The sequence below is a fragment of the Pinus tabuliformis genome, chromosome J (assembly GCF_031772625.1).
Source record: "Pinus tabuliformis cultivar Carrire ecotype Pingquan chromosome J, CPIR1, whole genome shotgun sequence".
NCBI lineage: Eukaryota > Viridiplantae > Streptophyta > Pinopsida > Pinales > Pinaceae > Pinus > Pinus tabuliformis.
Window position 1 is genome coordinate 1038278315 of NC_142295.1, and position 17858 is coordinate 1038296172.

The window sequence follows — 17858 nt, forward strand, 5'->3', positions numbered from 1 at the left end:
ATAATGATTCCATAACTATATTAAAATTAAATTAATAGGCACATAAATATTTAATACTTATAAGATAACAAGATTCTTAACCATGAATATTGGATGGATGGATATTATTAACTTCTACCATGGATATTATTAACTTCTAAATAAGTTTTGTTACAATGCCGTGGGTCAATACCATGGCTTATCAATACCACACGCCTAAAAGCTATAACTCATTTCAAAATCAAAATGTTTTATAAATATTTTTATTTATTTTATTTTTATACCATTTTTAAAATTAAAACTCGATATTTACAATAAACTTGCCATATAACAAGATTCTTAACCATCGATATTCACCTTATTTTACCATAGATATTATTAACTTGTAAAGAGGCTTTGTTACAATACCATGGGCCACTACCATGGCTTATCAATACCACTTACCCAAATATTGGTTCAATTAAAAAATAATAAAAAATTGCTAATTATCTAAAAAATAAATAATAAATAATAATTATAATGATAATTATCATTGGAGATTTCTGAAAATGAACCATGTAATGTTTTTGATCCTAGACCAAAGAGCTTTAAGAATAAACTAGTGCTAAAAAAGCTATTTATAAAAAGAAGTTGAAGTGAACTATATAATGTTTTTGATTCAAAACAAAGAACTTTAAGAATAAGCTAGTGCTAAAGAGACTATTTATAGAAAGAAGTCAAGTATCCATTTGATTAAAGATTAGCAAGGAATAAATTTGGTAAAATTAAATGTTATTAGAAATAAATATTAAATTAGAAAAAGTAACTATTGATTAAAACCATAATTGGGCCAAAATTAAAAAGTATAAAATAAAATAATTAGTAATAAATGTTAAAATAGATAAAAATAAATAATGATTAAAACAGTTATTTCACCACAAGAATTAATGGAAGGAATGACCTGGTAAGTCCAATTCTAATAAGGTTATATTGAAAGATTAGAAAGTAAATTACTAATTAATTAAATAATGAAGTAAAAATGGTTTAGAAATTAACGAGAAAACTAATATTACTAAACCATTTTAAATAAATTTAATCACGATTAATTAAAGAGGGGAGGTTAAAGGATGAGGATCAATTTAATTTAAATTAAATAAGAAATATAATCTAAGAAATAAAGTTAAAGAAGACCTCCAATTCGAAATGATGATTTTTTTTGTAAATGATTATAAGATTTATGAAGGTGGGGTGGGAGTGGGGTTGAGATGGGGAAAATACCACCAAGAGTAGGAGAGAGGTAATTAAGGGAGGGGCAAGAATTACTCATTAATGGGTGAGATGGTAGATGATTAGTTTTCAGGATTGGCTAGGGTGAGAGGGGCACAAATCACTTATCAGGTGAAATGGTAAATGACCAGTTTTTATGATCGGCTAAGTATGTATCCATCCTCATAAAACATTTGACTACCTCAAATTAAATAAAACTAAAAATAAATAAAAATTAATAAATATAATTAATAATAAAACCAACATAAATCCATTTTACTTCTTGATCCACTAAAATTGGAGAGATATCAATTTTTTTAGATGCAAACCTCTTTTAGAGTAAAATGACTAGTTTTCACCGAGAGAGAGGTGGGAAGGAGCCGGAATCACCCACCAATAGGTGTAGACGGTCAATTTTCGGGATTGGCTAAGCATGTATCCATCTTCATAAAACATTTGAGTGCATCAAATTACATAAAAATAAAAATAAATAAATATAATCGATAATAACACCAACATAAATCCATATTACGTCTTGATCCACCGAAATCGGAGAGATATCAATATTTTTTAGATGCAAATATTTTTTAGAGTAAAAAAGACCAGTTTTCACTGAGAGAGGGATGGGGTCCACAGAAATCTGAGACATATCAATATTTTTTAGATGCAAATATTTTTTAGAGTAAAAAAGACCAGTTTTCACCGAGAGAGGCATGGGGATACGCGGGAATCACCCATCAATAGGTGAGATGGTAGATGACCGATTGGGTAAGCATATATCCATCCTCATAAAACATTTAACTACGTCAAATTACATAAAAGTAAAAATAAAAATAAAAATTAACAAATATAATTAATAATAAAACCAACATAAATCCATTTTACCTCTTGATCCACCAAAGTGAGAGAGATATCAATATTTAGATGCAAACTTCTTTTAGAGTAAAAATGACTAGTTTTCACAGAGGGAGGGACGGAATTACCCATCAATGGGTGAGATGGTATATGACCATTTTCAAGATTGCCTAACATGTATCATCCTCGTAAAACATTTGGCTACCTCAAATTACATAAAACTAACACTAAAAATAAAAAGTAATAAATATAATTAATAATAAAACCAACATAAATTCATTTTAACTCTAGATCCACCAAAGTGGAAGAGATATCAATTTTTTTAGATGCAAACTTCTTCTAAAGTAAAAAGGGGTGACATAGTGGAAGGAGGCCACGATTTTGCCTGAAAAATAGTAAAAATTTCAGTATGATTTTGGCAAAAATCCAACCAAAATTTTGGGAAATCTAGATTATAGCTATCAAGCTTCATAATTATGTTCACATTTGATGCTGCACTTAGTAATCCTAAAATTAAAATGGATCTAGCTAGTTAATAGCAACGGTTCATAAACACATAGGTGAGAATAAGATTATAAATAAACACTTTAACTTGAACAGTAAATGTATAAATATATAAATCATACCATCAATCTCTCAATCTTAATGGTCTGAGTTCTCAATCTTAATGGTCTGAGTTCGAGTTTGGCAGTGGACTCAATCTTAATTTCTGAATTCGAGTTTGGCAGTGGAAACTGGTAAATAAGAGCAGAAGAAAAGTGCAAGAACGTCCATACTAGGCCAAACAAACAAACTGAGGTAAGTGAACAAACCTTTATTTGTTTAGGGTTAATATTTGATCTTTGATTAATATGTTGATCCCGGCGATAAATTTTTTCCTCCTATGCTAAATTTGTTTAGGGTTTATATTTGATCTTTGATTAATATGTTGATCCAGAAGCTGGCGAGCATGCTTTTTCTCCTATGCACTACGTAATGCACAACTATACCCGCACTTCTTTGTTTCAAACCGAATTGATCACATTTTTTGTTTCCGCACATGATCTTCAGTGGTTCTTGAACTCCATTGTGCTATGCACTTTTCGTACGATCATGCATTTGCTTGGGCGTTAGGGAGGGGAACATGCATGTATATATGTATAGAATAAAAGAATAAAAGGAAAACATTGTGGGAAAGTATAAAGCACTTCTCAGTGTTTATTCAAACTAATAGTAAAACCCAAAGAAATATATTTAGCTGGTAAGTTATCTGGTGATTTTTAATTGGTAAAGTGCTTTAGTTATAAAATTCTACTCATTATGGAGTGATTTTTAGTAAAAATACAGGTGGGATTATTGTAAAATCGATTCCAAACCTGGAAACTCTGCAGGAGTTGCTGTTGAGATTTACTTTCATATTGTTTGTTAAGAGGTGTATGAATGACAGCTTCCAAAAATTTAAACAGTAACACAAAATTCTACCAAATATCTTTCCATTCTCATGAGTGTCGGTGGCTTTGTGGCAGAAGCAATTCGCGGTTGCCATTTGCGGGTACAATCAGCGGCAGAGGAGCAGTATTCAGAAAATGGAGACTTCAGGAAAGAGCGACGGAAAGGGAGGGAAGAATGGAGCAGGCTCAAGGAAGAAGCGAGTAACCAAAACAGTGAAGGCCGGATTGACCTTTCCAGTGGGGAGGATTGTCAGATATCTCAAGAAAGGGCGATATGCCAAGCGGGTTGGAGCCGGGGCGGCCGTCTACCTTGCCGCTGTCTTGGAATATCTCACCGCCGAAGTGTTGGAGTTTGCAGGAAAAGCTGCCCGTCATCGCAAGAAGACCAGAATTATATTCGCCACATTATGCTGGCCGTCCGATCCGATGAGGATTTGGATAAACTTTTCGAGAATGTGACCATCGCCAGCGGTGGAGCGATGGAACTCATTAATTACGCTCTCTTCTCCAAGAAGAATTAATTGATGTTTTTTATAACATCACGTTTTCTTCCTCTGGGGGGCATTTTGCTTTCTAATAAAGCCCACTTGGAACTTATTACTGAATACTCTATAGATATATATATGTCTTAAATCAATTCTGTTCGTAGTGTGCCCTGTTCAAATATTGTTTTATGTATAAATCCCTTTCGAAAGGTATGGCAAATTAAGCCCCAGAGTTTAGGGTTCCAAGTTTACTGAACTTTCGAGGATTTATAGGTTTACAAGAACTCATTTTGTTGTTATATGTTACATTACTATTTACTACGTTTATTATTGTTCCAAGTCCTTTATTTCATGCTTGAATTATTTAATCCATTATTCTCCCTAGGTTTTATGTATTCAATATGCTGGTTCTTAAGTTTTTTTTGGTGCTTTTTCTTTCTTTATTTTTTTCTCCGGCCTTTTATTGTTTAATCTATGTTTAAATGTTATTTTTTAAGTTTTTTGATTTTTCATTTCAAGTTTATATGGTTTGATTTATGTTTAGATATTTGGATTAATATAATTGACAACGTCTAAATTAATGTTGAATTGTTTTTTTTAAGCCTAATAGTTAAAACTTTGAAGTTGTTTGTTTTTGGTAATCTATTATATGTTAATAGTTTTTTTTTCATTGTAATCAAGAATATATTGTTATTTAGCATTGAATGGTTTTTCCTTAGGCCTAATAGTTAGAATCTTGAAGTTGTTTGTTTTATATGTTAATAGTTTCTTTTTCATTGTATTTAAGAGCATATTGTTACTGTTAATTGATCCTTGGCCTTTTACATGAAGGACCAATAAGGGTTTTTGTTGTTGTTGTTGTAAAATGTGTATGATTAATCTACTATGACCAAATTGATAATTTTTCAACTCTCATCTTAATGTGGTTCTTTATCTAATTAGTTGATTCTTAAAAGTCTTATGAAATCTTGAGATGATTAGTAATCTCCACTTCAATGCTACTTCTTGCTTCAACCTAAATGTGGGTGGATTAGTTGGTAACTTCATTCAAAGATTTGTCATTGTATATATGCCCATTGGTTCCAACTCTAAAGAAATTCATCATTGGCTTGGAATTTATAATTTACACTACTATAGGAGTCACCTCTTAATATAGTAGATTCCCCATTTCTACTGAAATTACTTAGTTATCTTCTTAGGAGGGGATAATAGTAATTATAAATCTTTATAATAGTGATGCTTGAATAGGGAGTGAAAGAGGAGACATTTTTATGATCTTATGCTAGAGCCTTAAAGAAAAAACAAATGTCAAATAAATTTTGTGACCATTGGGATGCTAGCTTTTTCCTTCTAGACCATAGAAATCTATTGGAAATTTAGGTGAACTTATTTATAATAAATTTAGGGATGATTGTAAATGAGCTATAATATGTGTATTCCATTTATGACATTCTTTATTAAAATATCTATGAGTATTAAGTTTGTAGTCATCATTATTTTAGGCTTTGAGTGAAGCCCCACAATATAAGATATCTACATGGTAAAATTTGGAGAAAAATAGAAATCCCAAAAAATCGAATTATCTCATAAAAGAACTAGAATTGGAAGTTGGAAAAGGCTCAAGGAAAATAATGGATAATTTTTACCACAAAACCCAAATTTATCATAAAAAGAAAGGGCAATTTAGTATATGAGTCATTAGCATCCAACGTTCTTAAAACACTTACAAAAACCACAATTTATTCATAATTAGTTTTTGTAGATACTAGATTAGTGGAGCCCAACATACATAAGTTTTTAGAAAAAACACAATTCAGTCATATAACTAGGTTTTGTAGAATAAAAAATCATGGGATATCTACATAGTAAAATCAGGAGAAAAATAGAAATCCCAAACCATGAAGTTCAAATTTAAGCAAAAAGGGACTCAAGGGACTCATAAGGAAAATAATGGGCAAATATTGTTCTTCCCAAATTTTACTTGGAAGACATGCATCCTCACATCTACAAGTCTTTGGGTTGTATATGTACTGAGTGGTTCTCTTTATTGGATATGAAAATTTCCCTGGTGGAGGTGCAATACTATACACATAATTATGATTTTTAGTTTTTAAGCTTTGGTTGCAAAAAATACCTTTAAATAGACTGCATTAGAGAAGAATACCATTGGACTACATTAGAGAATAATACCATTGGAAAAACATGGGTTGTCAAATTTGCAGCCCAAAATTTCCAATGGTATATGTACTATTTTATCACAATTTTATTTTAATTATTTATTTTATTTTATTTTTTAAAATGTAATTTAACCAAATCAATTGTTTAGATAACATAAGGGTGGTAGGAAGGGGAATGGTTTTGTACAACCGTGATGGAAAATTGAATACAAGGTATCCTTGGGGATTGAGCTCAATGACCAACCCTGATGAAAATTTGAATAGAAGGTATGCCTAGGGATTGGTCTCTATTATCAAAAATGAGGTTGAATTGCATGGCATGTTGCTCCAAGAATCCTTTGAGTATCTAATATAACCATCTTTGAAGGCTCACTTCTGGTTATTCAACATCTCCACACAAACACCTAGCTAAAAGAAAATCATTTAGCAAATTTAATAAAAAAAATTAAAAATTAAAATGTTGCTTGAAGAATTATCCTTTAAAGCTTTTCTTCTATATTTTAAAGAAACAAAATAGTGAGGTTAATAAGTGTGCTAATCAAACTTCTCCACTCAAAGTTAAGCAATTAGAAACCAATAGCACCCAAGGTTGGGTTAATTTACCATAACCTCAAACTCAATCATATGGCTATAAAGCATACTAAGATCCACACCCACAAAAATTCTCCACTTTAGAGGCAAAATATTCTAGTGCCAATGTTAATTATGGGGAATCAATTACCACAGGTGGCAGGGAGACTGCACCTGATTATGGCATTACATTATTACCTTCACCTTTACGCTAACGCTAATCACACCTTATTAGATTGTAATTCCACCGTTCGAAAGTCACAAAACAAAGCTCAATTTCTGCTTGAAAGCATGATGGATGTCCATGGCATACGAATTATGAACAAGTTGGTGCCATTAAATCTCCCTACAAGTGGTTCATCACGCTGTGTCATTTCAAGATGGCCCCTCCCCTATGAAGACACAGTAACTCATCATTTTTAAGCATCCACAAAATTGGATGTGGATTTAGGCATGTCTTGCAGTCTTTATGCCTACCTACTTGGGTATAGTCTTGGGTTGCAAAACCCATTTTCATCCTGGCGATTGCAGGTGGAACGATAATCGACATTTCTGAATTGAAGCGGGAGGCTCCTTTGTGGGTGGTGGGAGGCAAAGCTCTTGCTAAATTCATTCCGATTCCAAAACTGGAATATCACTTTGTCAACTTGGATATTGTTGCACAGTTGAACTAAAGATTGATTCTATTAAAGTTGATTTATTGGTTCTCAATTTGAAGATAAAAGATTATATGATGTCCACTGTCCAAGTGCAAGAGGAAATATTGATTAACATACTTTGTTTTTAGTCCAAATACAAGTTCTATGTTTGTAATCACTTTTTTTACTATTAATAGAAAGATTCTTTTCTGATTGGCAAAAAAAAAGTGTAAGAGGAAAACTAGTCCTCGAAGCAAAACTTGCCAGACAAAATGTGAATTAGAAGTTTTGTGTAGTCAACACTTGAATCTCCTTGACAAAAAAAGTGTAAGAGGAAAACTAGTCCTCGAAGCAAAGCTTGCAAGACAAAATGATGAATTAGAAGTTCTGTGTAGTCAACTCTTGAATCTCCTTTGACAAATCAACCTTCTGCACACACTTTTTTGAGAATGAAGACTTAGCTAGAACCCATGATGAGCATAAAACATATTTATCTTTTCAAAAAAAAGGAAAATAAAAAATGTTTACATAATATAATATAACATTACAACATTTCTCTCATTTTACCCATTCTCTCTCACCTCTCTCATTCTTAGCCAGGGAGATCTCTGGGGGTACTTAATAACACCTTAAAGATATCTTTTTATTGATTTGTTCCTAAATATATTTCCTTCACAAATAATCATTTACTTTAACTGAAAAACTATATTATTTGAAGCCTTCATCAAAGTTGTGAGCTTTTAAAGCTAAAATTGGTTAATAGCTTGCCTCCTTAAGGGAGGGATTAAATGGAAACAAGTGATACACTTGGCAATGTTCTTAGTGCCAAACATAACAATCTCAAAAAAGAGTTAATAGCTTCAACGTTTTTAATAGAATTAATATCAATAGTTAGAATATCATCAACAATTAAAATATGTGAGATAATAAAATTGTTGTTATTCTTAATCCCTTTAATATTCCATAAAGCCCCCTCTTTTTTCTAGAAGTTTGCTAATACTATCTAGAACTAAAAGGAAAGGAAGAGTAAGGATGTTAAATAAGGAAAGGAAGAGTAAGGGTGTTAAATTTTAACACATGATACATGCTTTCTTAATAGTTGATTGAACTTTAGTGTACAAGTACAAATTTAAGTTGATAATTCAAATTAAACATCATGTTTGGTGGTCATAGGGTGTAGATTGAGTGGTTGAGAGTTCTCTCTTCTTTTGCTTGGGTTTTAATCCTACTTTGTGATGTGTTTGTGTGAGTTTATTGTTGAGACATTGATTTAACCTTGAGTCAAGAACAATTTAATTTACTCTGGGCATCATCCTTGGACTAATAAGTGTTTGATGCATTTCTTTGAGAAATGCATTATGTGAGAAAAGAGAAAAAAAAATACATAGAATATCAAAATAATGAAATGATTAGGTTTCATCTACATGAATTTGTAATTTGAAAAGTAGGATAAGAATGATTTCCAACAACAATCATGTAAATTCTTGCTTTAAAAAAAGGTATGACAACAAGTCGACATTATTCTCAATCTTAACACAGTTGAAAGATGAATCACATTGATAACTTTATGTGTAGTAACTGCCAATAATAGGTGTGCCCCTACTCATTTTCAATTCTTGGAATTGAATGTGCACTCCCAAAGAAGTGTGCCCCACCATTGCTCAATAGTGAGAGGATGAATGGAGAACAACTTATAGTAATCAAGAAGTTTAAAAAACCCTCCTTGTAAGGTAGGTATTCTCCAATAATTATCATTCTCTCAAGAAATAACATTCGATATCAATGCATTTAGAGTGATCATGAAATAGCTAGATCCATCATCAATGTATTTAGAGTGATCATGGAATAGTTAGATCCATCCTCAATCAATGGTTGACCATGTCAAGATATGAAGACACTAGACTCTCCAAAATAACTCACCCTCATCTTGATGTAGGAATAAAAACACATATCTTCAAGTGAGGGTGCACCATGAAAAATATGAACAATAATTGGGACATGATTTTATAGGTCCACATAGATAGTGCTCTTCAAGCATGCATGCATGTAAAAGTGATATATGACCCTCAAGCTTCTAGTCCATGCAAGATGCATTGAAGGAGACATATGTCCTCTTAACATGCCACATGTAAACTCCATAATAACCTCCAGATAAAATATTTTATGTGCTAAGTCAAAGACATGAGTGTGCTCGCTAATCGAGGTCAAATAATGTTAAGTATAGCTGAAATATCCATGCAATAATGAAGAGAGGGTGTTTAGGAGGGGTGTGCCCAAGAATATTGTGTCATGTAATTACCTCAACCATTCATCAAATATGAAATATCCTATATGGATTATGCCCTTGGAAGAAGTGCCAAAATGGTCAACTAACTTCGTAAACCATTTGCAGAAGAGAAGGTTGCCCTAAAGAAGTGTGCTAATAAGGGGGGTGTTCTCCAATAATTGTTTTACTTTGAAACTAATTTATCTTCCCTAGTGATAACCCCACCATGATAACAACATATTGATAGGATAAAAGGTCAACCTAGGATTGAATCTACGATGCATCCCTGAAGGACTATTACATGATTAATACGTTATTAAATAATAAAAAGAGGCTTGATCACCAAAGATGTCTATAATAACCCTCTTCTCTAACTCAAACTTTAGAAATAATACATCATTCAATACACTTAACCCCTAGGAAATATTTAACAACATTTTACAACGTTGAAATGACCTCAAATGTCCCATTATGGAAATGGGGTCTAAATTTTTTGATCTTTTTCGAGCATATCATAACTTAAATTGGATAACATTGTTTTTTTAATCTCATCAAGACCTTTGCAACAATATAATTTTTTCTCCAATTTGACTCCTCGATCAAAAGATGTGGTTGATTAAAGTCTTGGTCAATCAAATTGCACCACGTCATCGGGTCTGCCATGCAATGCCTACGTGATTGTCCACATCATAGGCGACATGGAAGTTGTTGACATGTTCTTATCCTGGGTCACATGTATCCACTATTGATTCACTCATATTACATACCCTTCTAAACAAATGAGCACTCATACATAGACATAGGCAGGTTAAGCAAGTGTGGGCCCCTCCCTAGCCACCTCTTCTCAAGAATAAAAGCTCGGGAGAAGCCACTAGGCATGACCTTGTTAGGGTTACATGGAAACATACAACTTGTGACAAGATTAGCCTCCCTCTTGACTTTTAAGCAAAAACATTCATGCTATGTCGTGCTTGACCCCACCAAATAGGCCCCATGTGCTAGGTCACCCGGGAATTAAATCCCATGAGTTCTACTATGCGCTCCATTCAATATACCCAGGGTCTAGGGTGATGTCACTAGTCTTAAATGTTGGGGTGATGTTATACTTCGTCATGCCCTCCACGTTAGGAGCTATGTAATTGTGGGTTCCACTATACCCGACGTCGTGCAATTCACATAAATCAATATATGTACACATTAGACTCTCCAAAAGAGCTCACCATCCTCTCGACAGAGGAACAAAAATATGAATATGTAACTGAGGGTGCACCAATAAAAAGAGGCACAATAATCGAGACATGATGTTATAGGTCCTCATAGATAGTGTTATCCAAGATACATGCATGTAAAGTGATGTATGGCCCTCAAGCTTCTAGTCCATACAAGATGCATTGAAGGAGACATATGTCCTCTTAATATGCCACATGCAAACTCCATAACAACCTCCAAATAAAATGTTTTATGTGCTAGGTCAAATATGTGAGGGTGCTCACCAATAGAGGTCAAATAATGCTAAGTGTAGTTGAAATATCCATGCAATAATTAAGAGAGATCACTTACGAGAGGTGTGACCTAGAATATTGTGCCATGTAATTGCCTCAACCAATCATCAAATATAAAATATCTTCCATATGAAGTGTGCCCTTGGAAGAAGTGCCAAAATGGTCAAATAACTTCCCAAACCATTTGCAGAAGAGAAGGGTGCCCTCAAGAAGTGTGCTAATAAGGGGGGTGAGCTCAAATAATTGTTGTATCATGCAACTAATTTATTCTTTCTAGTGATAACCCCACCATGATAACAACATATTGATAGGATAAAATCTCAACCTGGGACTAGGATGCATCACCAAAAGACTATTACATGATTAATACCTTATCAAATATTAAAAGCAGAATACCCCCCCCCCCCACCCCTTCTCTAACTCACACTTTAGAAATAATACACCATTTAATATACTTGGCCCCTAGCCCATATCTAACAACATTTTACAATGTTAAGTCATATCACCTATGGAAATCCCATCAAGGCAAAGTTATATTTTGTTTTGAATTAGCTCACAAAATATGGTTGTTCTACTCTTATATTTATTGAATATTGTTTTTTAGTTCTAGTTGTAGGTTATATTTCTTTGAGTGTGGGTTTGATTTGAGAGTTAAAATTTAACATAAAATAATTGCGCAGAGAGGCGCTCTTCGACCTAGTATGGAAGAGATGTTGTCAAGCTATGTTATGTTATGTAAACATTTTGACTTGGTCAAATTACATAAAAACAAAAATAAATTAAATTAAAAAAAAATAATAATTATAATTATTAATTATTAATAATGAAGCTAACCTAGATCATTCTTAACTCTAGATATATCAAGCGTCGATAGGAATCAAATCTCTCGAGGTGCAATGCTTTCCTCAAGTTTTGCACTCAAAAAAAGAGGTTTTCACCTTGAGATATTTGATCCCTCTTGGCGATTGATAGATCTAGAGTTAAGTTGGATCTAGGTTGGTAAATAGTAGATAATCATGAGATACACAATACATTGAATTTGAGAGAATCATATACATTTAATTAGGATCTAGATATCAAACTATAAGCCAAGATTGTCTTTTTTATTAAGGTAAATAGTTTTAATTTAGTCTAAGTGAATATTAATTTATTCTAAGTGAATATTGCTTGTTACTTGTGCACGCACAGAGTTCTTGTTTGATTTTACTTTTGCTATTGAAATTAACAATCTTATTTTATGTGTATCTTGATTTATAATTACTATGTATGATGGTTTCCAACACAAAGGATAACCATATACACACATGGTGATAACTAGATCTTATATCGATTTTTTAGAACAATGTTGCTCCCCACAATTGATCAAATAAGCCATTGATTCAAGGTAATGGTTTTTTAGTTTAGTTTTTAGTAATTATAACTCTTTAGAATAGTGATGCTTGAATAGGGAGTGAAAGAGGAGACATTTTTATGATATTATGCTAGAGCCTTAAGGAAGAAAACAAATGTCAAATAGATTTTGTGACTAATGCTTGAATGAATAAGGAAGAGTCCTTTAGTGCCTAATCCCCATAATATTGGGTTGGTAAATGGATGTCCACTTAGTGGGATGCTAGCTTTTTCCTTCTAGACCATAGAAATCTATTGGAAATTTAGGTGAACTTATTCATAATAAATTTAGGGATGATTGTAAATGAGCTATAATATGTGTATTCCCTTTATGACATTCTTTATTAAAATATCTATGAGTATTAAGTTTGTAGTCATCATTATTTTAGGCTTTGAGTGAAGCCCCACAATATAAGATATCTACATGGTAAAATTTGGAGAAAAATAGAAATCCCAAAAAATCAAATTATCTCATAAAAGAACTAGAATTGGAAGTTGGAAAAGGCTCAAGGAAAATAATGTATAATTTTTACCACAAAACCCAAATTTATCATAAAAAGAAAGGGAAATTTAATATATGAGTCATTAGCATCCCAATGTTCTTAAAACACTTACAAAACCCACAATTTATTCATAATTAGGTTTTGTAGATACGAGCCATTAGTGAAGCCCAACATACATAAGTGTTTAGTAAAATCACAATTCAGTCATATAACTAGGTTTTGTAGAATAAAAAATCATGGGATATCTACATGGTAAAATCAGGAGAAATATAGAAATCCCAAACCATGAAGTTCAAATTTAAGCAAAAAAAGACTCAATGGACTCATAAGGAAAATAATGGGCAAATATTGTGCTTCCCAAATTTTACGTGGAAGACATGCATCCTCACAGCTACAAGTCTTTGGGTTATATATGTACTGAGTGGTTCTCTTTGTTGGATATGAAAATTGCCCAAGGTTTGTGGTGGAGGTGCAATACTATACACATAATTATGATTTTTAGTTTTTAAGCTTTAGTTGCAAAAAATACCTTTAAATAGACTGCATTAGAGAAGAATACCATTGGACTACAATAGAGAATAATACCATTGGAAAAACTTGGGTTGTCAAATTTGCAACCCAAAATTTCCAATGGTATATGTACTATTTTATGACAATTTTATTTTAATTATTAATTTTATTTTATTTTTTTTAAATGTAATTTAACCAAATCAATTGTTTAGATAACATAAGGGTGGTAGGAAGGGGAAAGTTTTTGTACAACCCTGAAGGAAAATTGAATACAAGGTATGCTTGGGGATTGAGTTCAATGACCAACCCTGATGAAAATTTGAATAGAAGGTATGCTTAGGGATTGGGCTCTATTATCAAAAATCAGGTTGAATTGCATGGCATGTTGCTCCCAAGAATCCTTTGAGTATCTAATGTAACCATCTTTGGAGACTCACTTCTGGTTATTCAACATCTCCACAAAAACACCTAGCTAAAAGAAAATAATTTACCAATTTTAATAATAAAAAAAAAAAAAAATTAAAATTAAAATGTTGCTTGAAGAATTATCCTTTAAAGCTTTTCTTCTATATTTTAAAGAAACAAAATAGTGAGGTTAATAAGTGTGCTAATCAAACTTCTCAGCTCAAAGTTAAGCAATTAGAAACCAATAGCACCCAAGGTTGGTTTAATTTACCATAACCTCAAACTCAATCATATGGCTATAAAGCATACTAAGATCCACACCCACAAAATTTCTCCAGTTTAGAGGCAAAACATTCTAGTGCCAATCTTAATTATGGGGAATCAATCACCACAAGTGGCAGGGAGACTGCACCTGATTATGGCATTGCATTATTACCTTCACCATTACGCTAACGCTAATCACACCTTATTAAATTGTAACTCCACCGTTTAAGCGCACTTGAGCCAGAGGCGATCTGGGATGGGTGACCTCCTGGGAAAGCCTGGTTACCAAGTGAAAGCCCCAGAAGTGATGATTGATGCTATGTGATTCTTTTCACTAGTTTCAATCCCACTTCTTCACCCCTGTGAGCATCACCCGATGCAATGAGTGCTAAGTGAACTATTCAAAAATCATGAGAAATTAGTCAGTTACGACTACCTCTCATACGTATGGTCATACGTTAATGACTTACTTAACACAGTTGAATCCCAAAATGACATCTAATATAATGGACTGCGTAAACCCCCTAATACTTAAACTCAAAAAGAGTGAAGGGATCTCTACTTGAATAGTTCATGAGGCACAATACTTGCTAAAGTTTTGCAAATGGGGTAGCAAGCTAAGTGGGCTTGATTGTGGGGAAAACTCCACAGTTAAGCGCGCTAGAGCCAGAGGCGATTTGGGATGGGTGACCTCCCGGGAAGTCCTGGTTACCGGGTGAAAGCCCCGGAAGTGATGATTGACGCTATGTGATTCTTTTCACTAGTTTCAATCCCACTTCTTCACCCCTGTGAGCATCACCCGATGCAACGAGTGCTAAGTGAACTATTCAAAAATCATGAGAAATTAGTTAGTTATGACTACCTCTCATGGAAATGGTCATATGTTAATGACTTACTTAATGCAGTTGAATCCCAAAATGACATCTAATATAATGCGCTGCGTAAACCCCCTAATACTCAATTTCTTTTTTAAAGCATGATGGATGTCCATGGCATATGAATTATGAACAAGTTGATGTCATTAAATCTCCCTACAGGTGGTTCGTCAGGCTGCGCATGATGGATGTCCATGGCATACGAATTATGAACAAGTTGATGTCATTAAATCTCCCTACAGGTGGTTCGTCAGGCTGCGTCATTTCAAGATGGCCCCTCCCCTATGCAGACACAGTAACTCATCATTTTCAAGCATGCACAACATTGGCTGAGGATTTAGGCATGTCTTGCAATCTCTATGCCTACCTACTTGGGTACAGTCTTGGGCTGAAAAACCCATTTTCATCCTGGCGATTGCAGGTGGAACGATAATCGAAATTTCTGAATTGAAGCGGGAGGGTCCTTTGTGGGTGGTGGGAGGCAAAGCTCTTGCTAAATTAATCCCGATTTCAAAACTGGTATATCACTTTGTCAACTTGGATATTGTTGCACAGTTGAACTGAAGATTGATTCTATGAAAGTTGATTTATTGGTTCTCAATTTGAAGACAAAAGATTATATGATGTCCACTGTCCAAGTGCAAGAGGAAATACTGATTAACATAATTTGTTTTTAGTCCAAATACAAGTTCTATGTTTGTAATCACTTTTTTTACTATTAATAGAAAGAGTCTTTTCTGATTGGCAAAAAAAAGTGTAAGAGGAAAACTAGTCCTTGAAGCAAAACTTGCTAGATAAAATGTGAATTAGAAGTTCTATGTAGTCAACTCTTGAATCTCCTTGACAAAAAAAGTGTAAGAGGAAAACTAGTCCTCGAAGCAAAGCTTGCAAGACAAAATGATGAATTAGAAGTTTTGTGTAGTCAACTCTTGAATCTCCTTTGACAAATCAACCTTCTGCACACACTTTTCTGAGAATGAAGACTCAGCTAGAACCCATGATGAGCATAAAATATATTTATCTTTTCAAAAAAAAGGAAAATAAAAAATGTTTACGTAATATAATATAACATTACAACATTTCTCTCATTTTACCCATTCTCTCTCGTCTCTCTCATTCTTAGCCAGGGAGATCTCTGGGGTACTTAATAACACCTTAAAGATATCTTTTTCTTGATTCGTTCCTTACCCAAATATATTTCCTTCACAAATAATCATTTACTTTAACTGAAAAACTATATTATTTGAAGTCTTCATCAAAGTTGTGAACTTTTAAAGCTAAAATTGGTTAATATCTTGCCTCCTTGAGGGAGGGATTAAATGGAAACAAGTGATACACTTGGCAATGTTCGTAGTGCAAAACATAACAATCTCAAAAAATATTTAATAGCTTCAACGTTTTTGATAAAATTAATATCAATAGTTAGAATATCATCAACAATTAAAATATGTGAGATAATATAATTGTTGTTATTCTTAATCCCTTTAATATTCCATAAAGCCCCTTCTTTTTTTTAGAAGTTTGCTAATACTATCCAGAACTAAAAGGAAAGCAAGAGTAAGGATGTTAAATAAGGAAAGGAAGAGTAAGGGTGTTAAATTTTAACACATGATACATGCTTTCTTAATAGTTGATTGAACTTTAGTGTACAAGTATAAATTTAAGTTGATAATTCAAATTAAACATCATGTTTGGCAGTCATAGGGTGTAGATTGAGTGGTTGAGAGTTCTCTCTTCTTTACTTTGTGATGTGTTTGTGTGAGTTTATTGTTGAGACATTGATTTAACCTTGAGTCAAGAAGAATTTAATTTACTGTGGACATCATCCTTGGACTAATAAGTGTTTGATGCATTTATTTGAGAAATGCATTATGTGAGAAAAGAGAAAAAAATGCATAGAATATCAAAATAATGAAATGATTAGGTTTCATCTATATGAATTTGTAATTTGAAAAGTAGGATAAGAATGATTTCCAACAACAATCATGTAAATTCTTGCTTTATAAAAAGGTATGACAACAAGTCGACATTATTCTCAATCTTAACACAGTTGAAAGATGAATCACATCGATAACTTTATGTGTAGTAACTGCCAATAATAGGTGTGCCCCTACTCATTTTGAATTGTTGGAATTGAATGTGCGCTCCCAAAGAAGTGTTCCCCACCATTGCCCAATAGTGAGAGGATGAATGGAGAACAACTTATAGTAATCAAGAAGTTTAAAAAACCTTCTTTGTAAGGAGACATATGTCCTCTTAACATGCCACATGTAAACTCCATAATAACCTCCAGATAAAATATTTTATGTGCTAAGTCAAAGACATGAGTGTGCTCGCTAATCGAGGTCAAATAATGCTAAGTGTAGCTGAAATATCCATGCAATAATGAAGAGAGGGTGTTTGGGAGGGGTGTGCCCAAGAATATTGTGTCATGTAATTACCTCAACCATTCATCAAATATGAAATATCCTATATGGATTGTGCCCTTGGAAAAAGTGCCAAAATGGTCAACTAACTTCCCAAACCATTTGCAGAAGAGAAGGGTGCCCTAAAGAAGGGTGCTAATAAGGGGGGTTTTCTCCAATAATTGTTGTATTTTGAAACTAAGTTATCTTCCCTAATGATAAACCCACCATGATAACAACATATTGATAGGATAAAAGCTCAACCTAGGATTGAATCTAGGATGCATCACTGAAGGGCTATTACATGATTAATACCTTATTAAATAATAAAAAGAGGCTTGATCACCAAAGATGTCTATA

General features: G+C 33.1%; 1 pseudogene; it reads left to right on the top strand.

The window, feature by feature from the left end:
* Positions 1 to 905: 905 nt before the first annotated feature.
* On the top strand, positions 906 to 4030 carry LOC149230433 (putative histone H2A.1 pseudogene; annotated as a pseudogene).
* The last annotated feature ends 13828 nt before the right edge of the window (positions 4031 to 17858 follow it).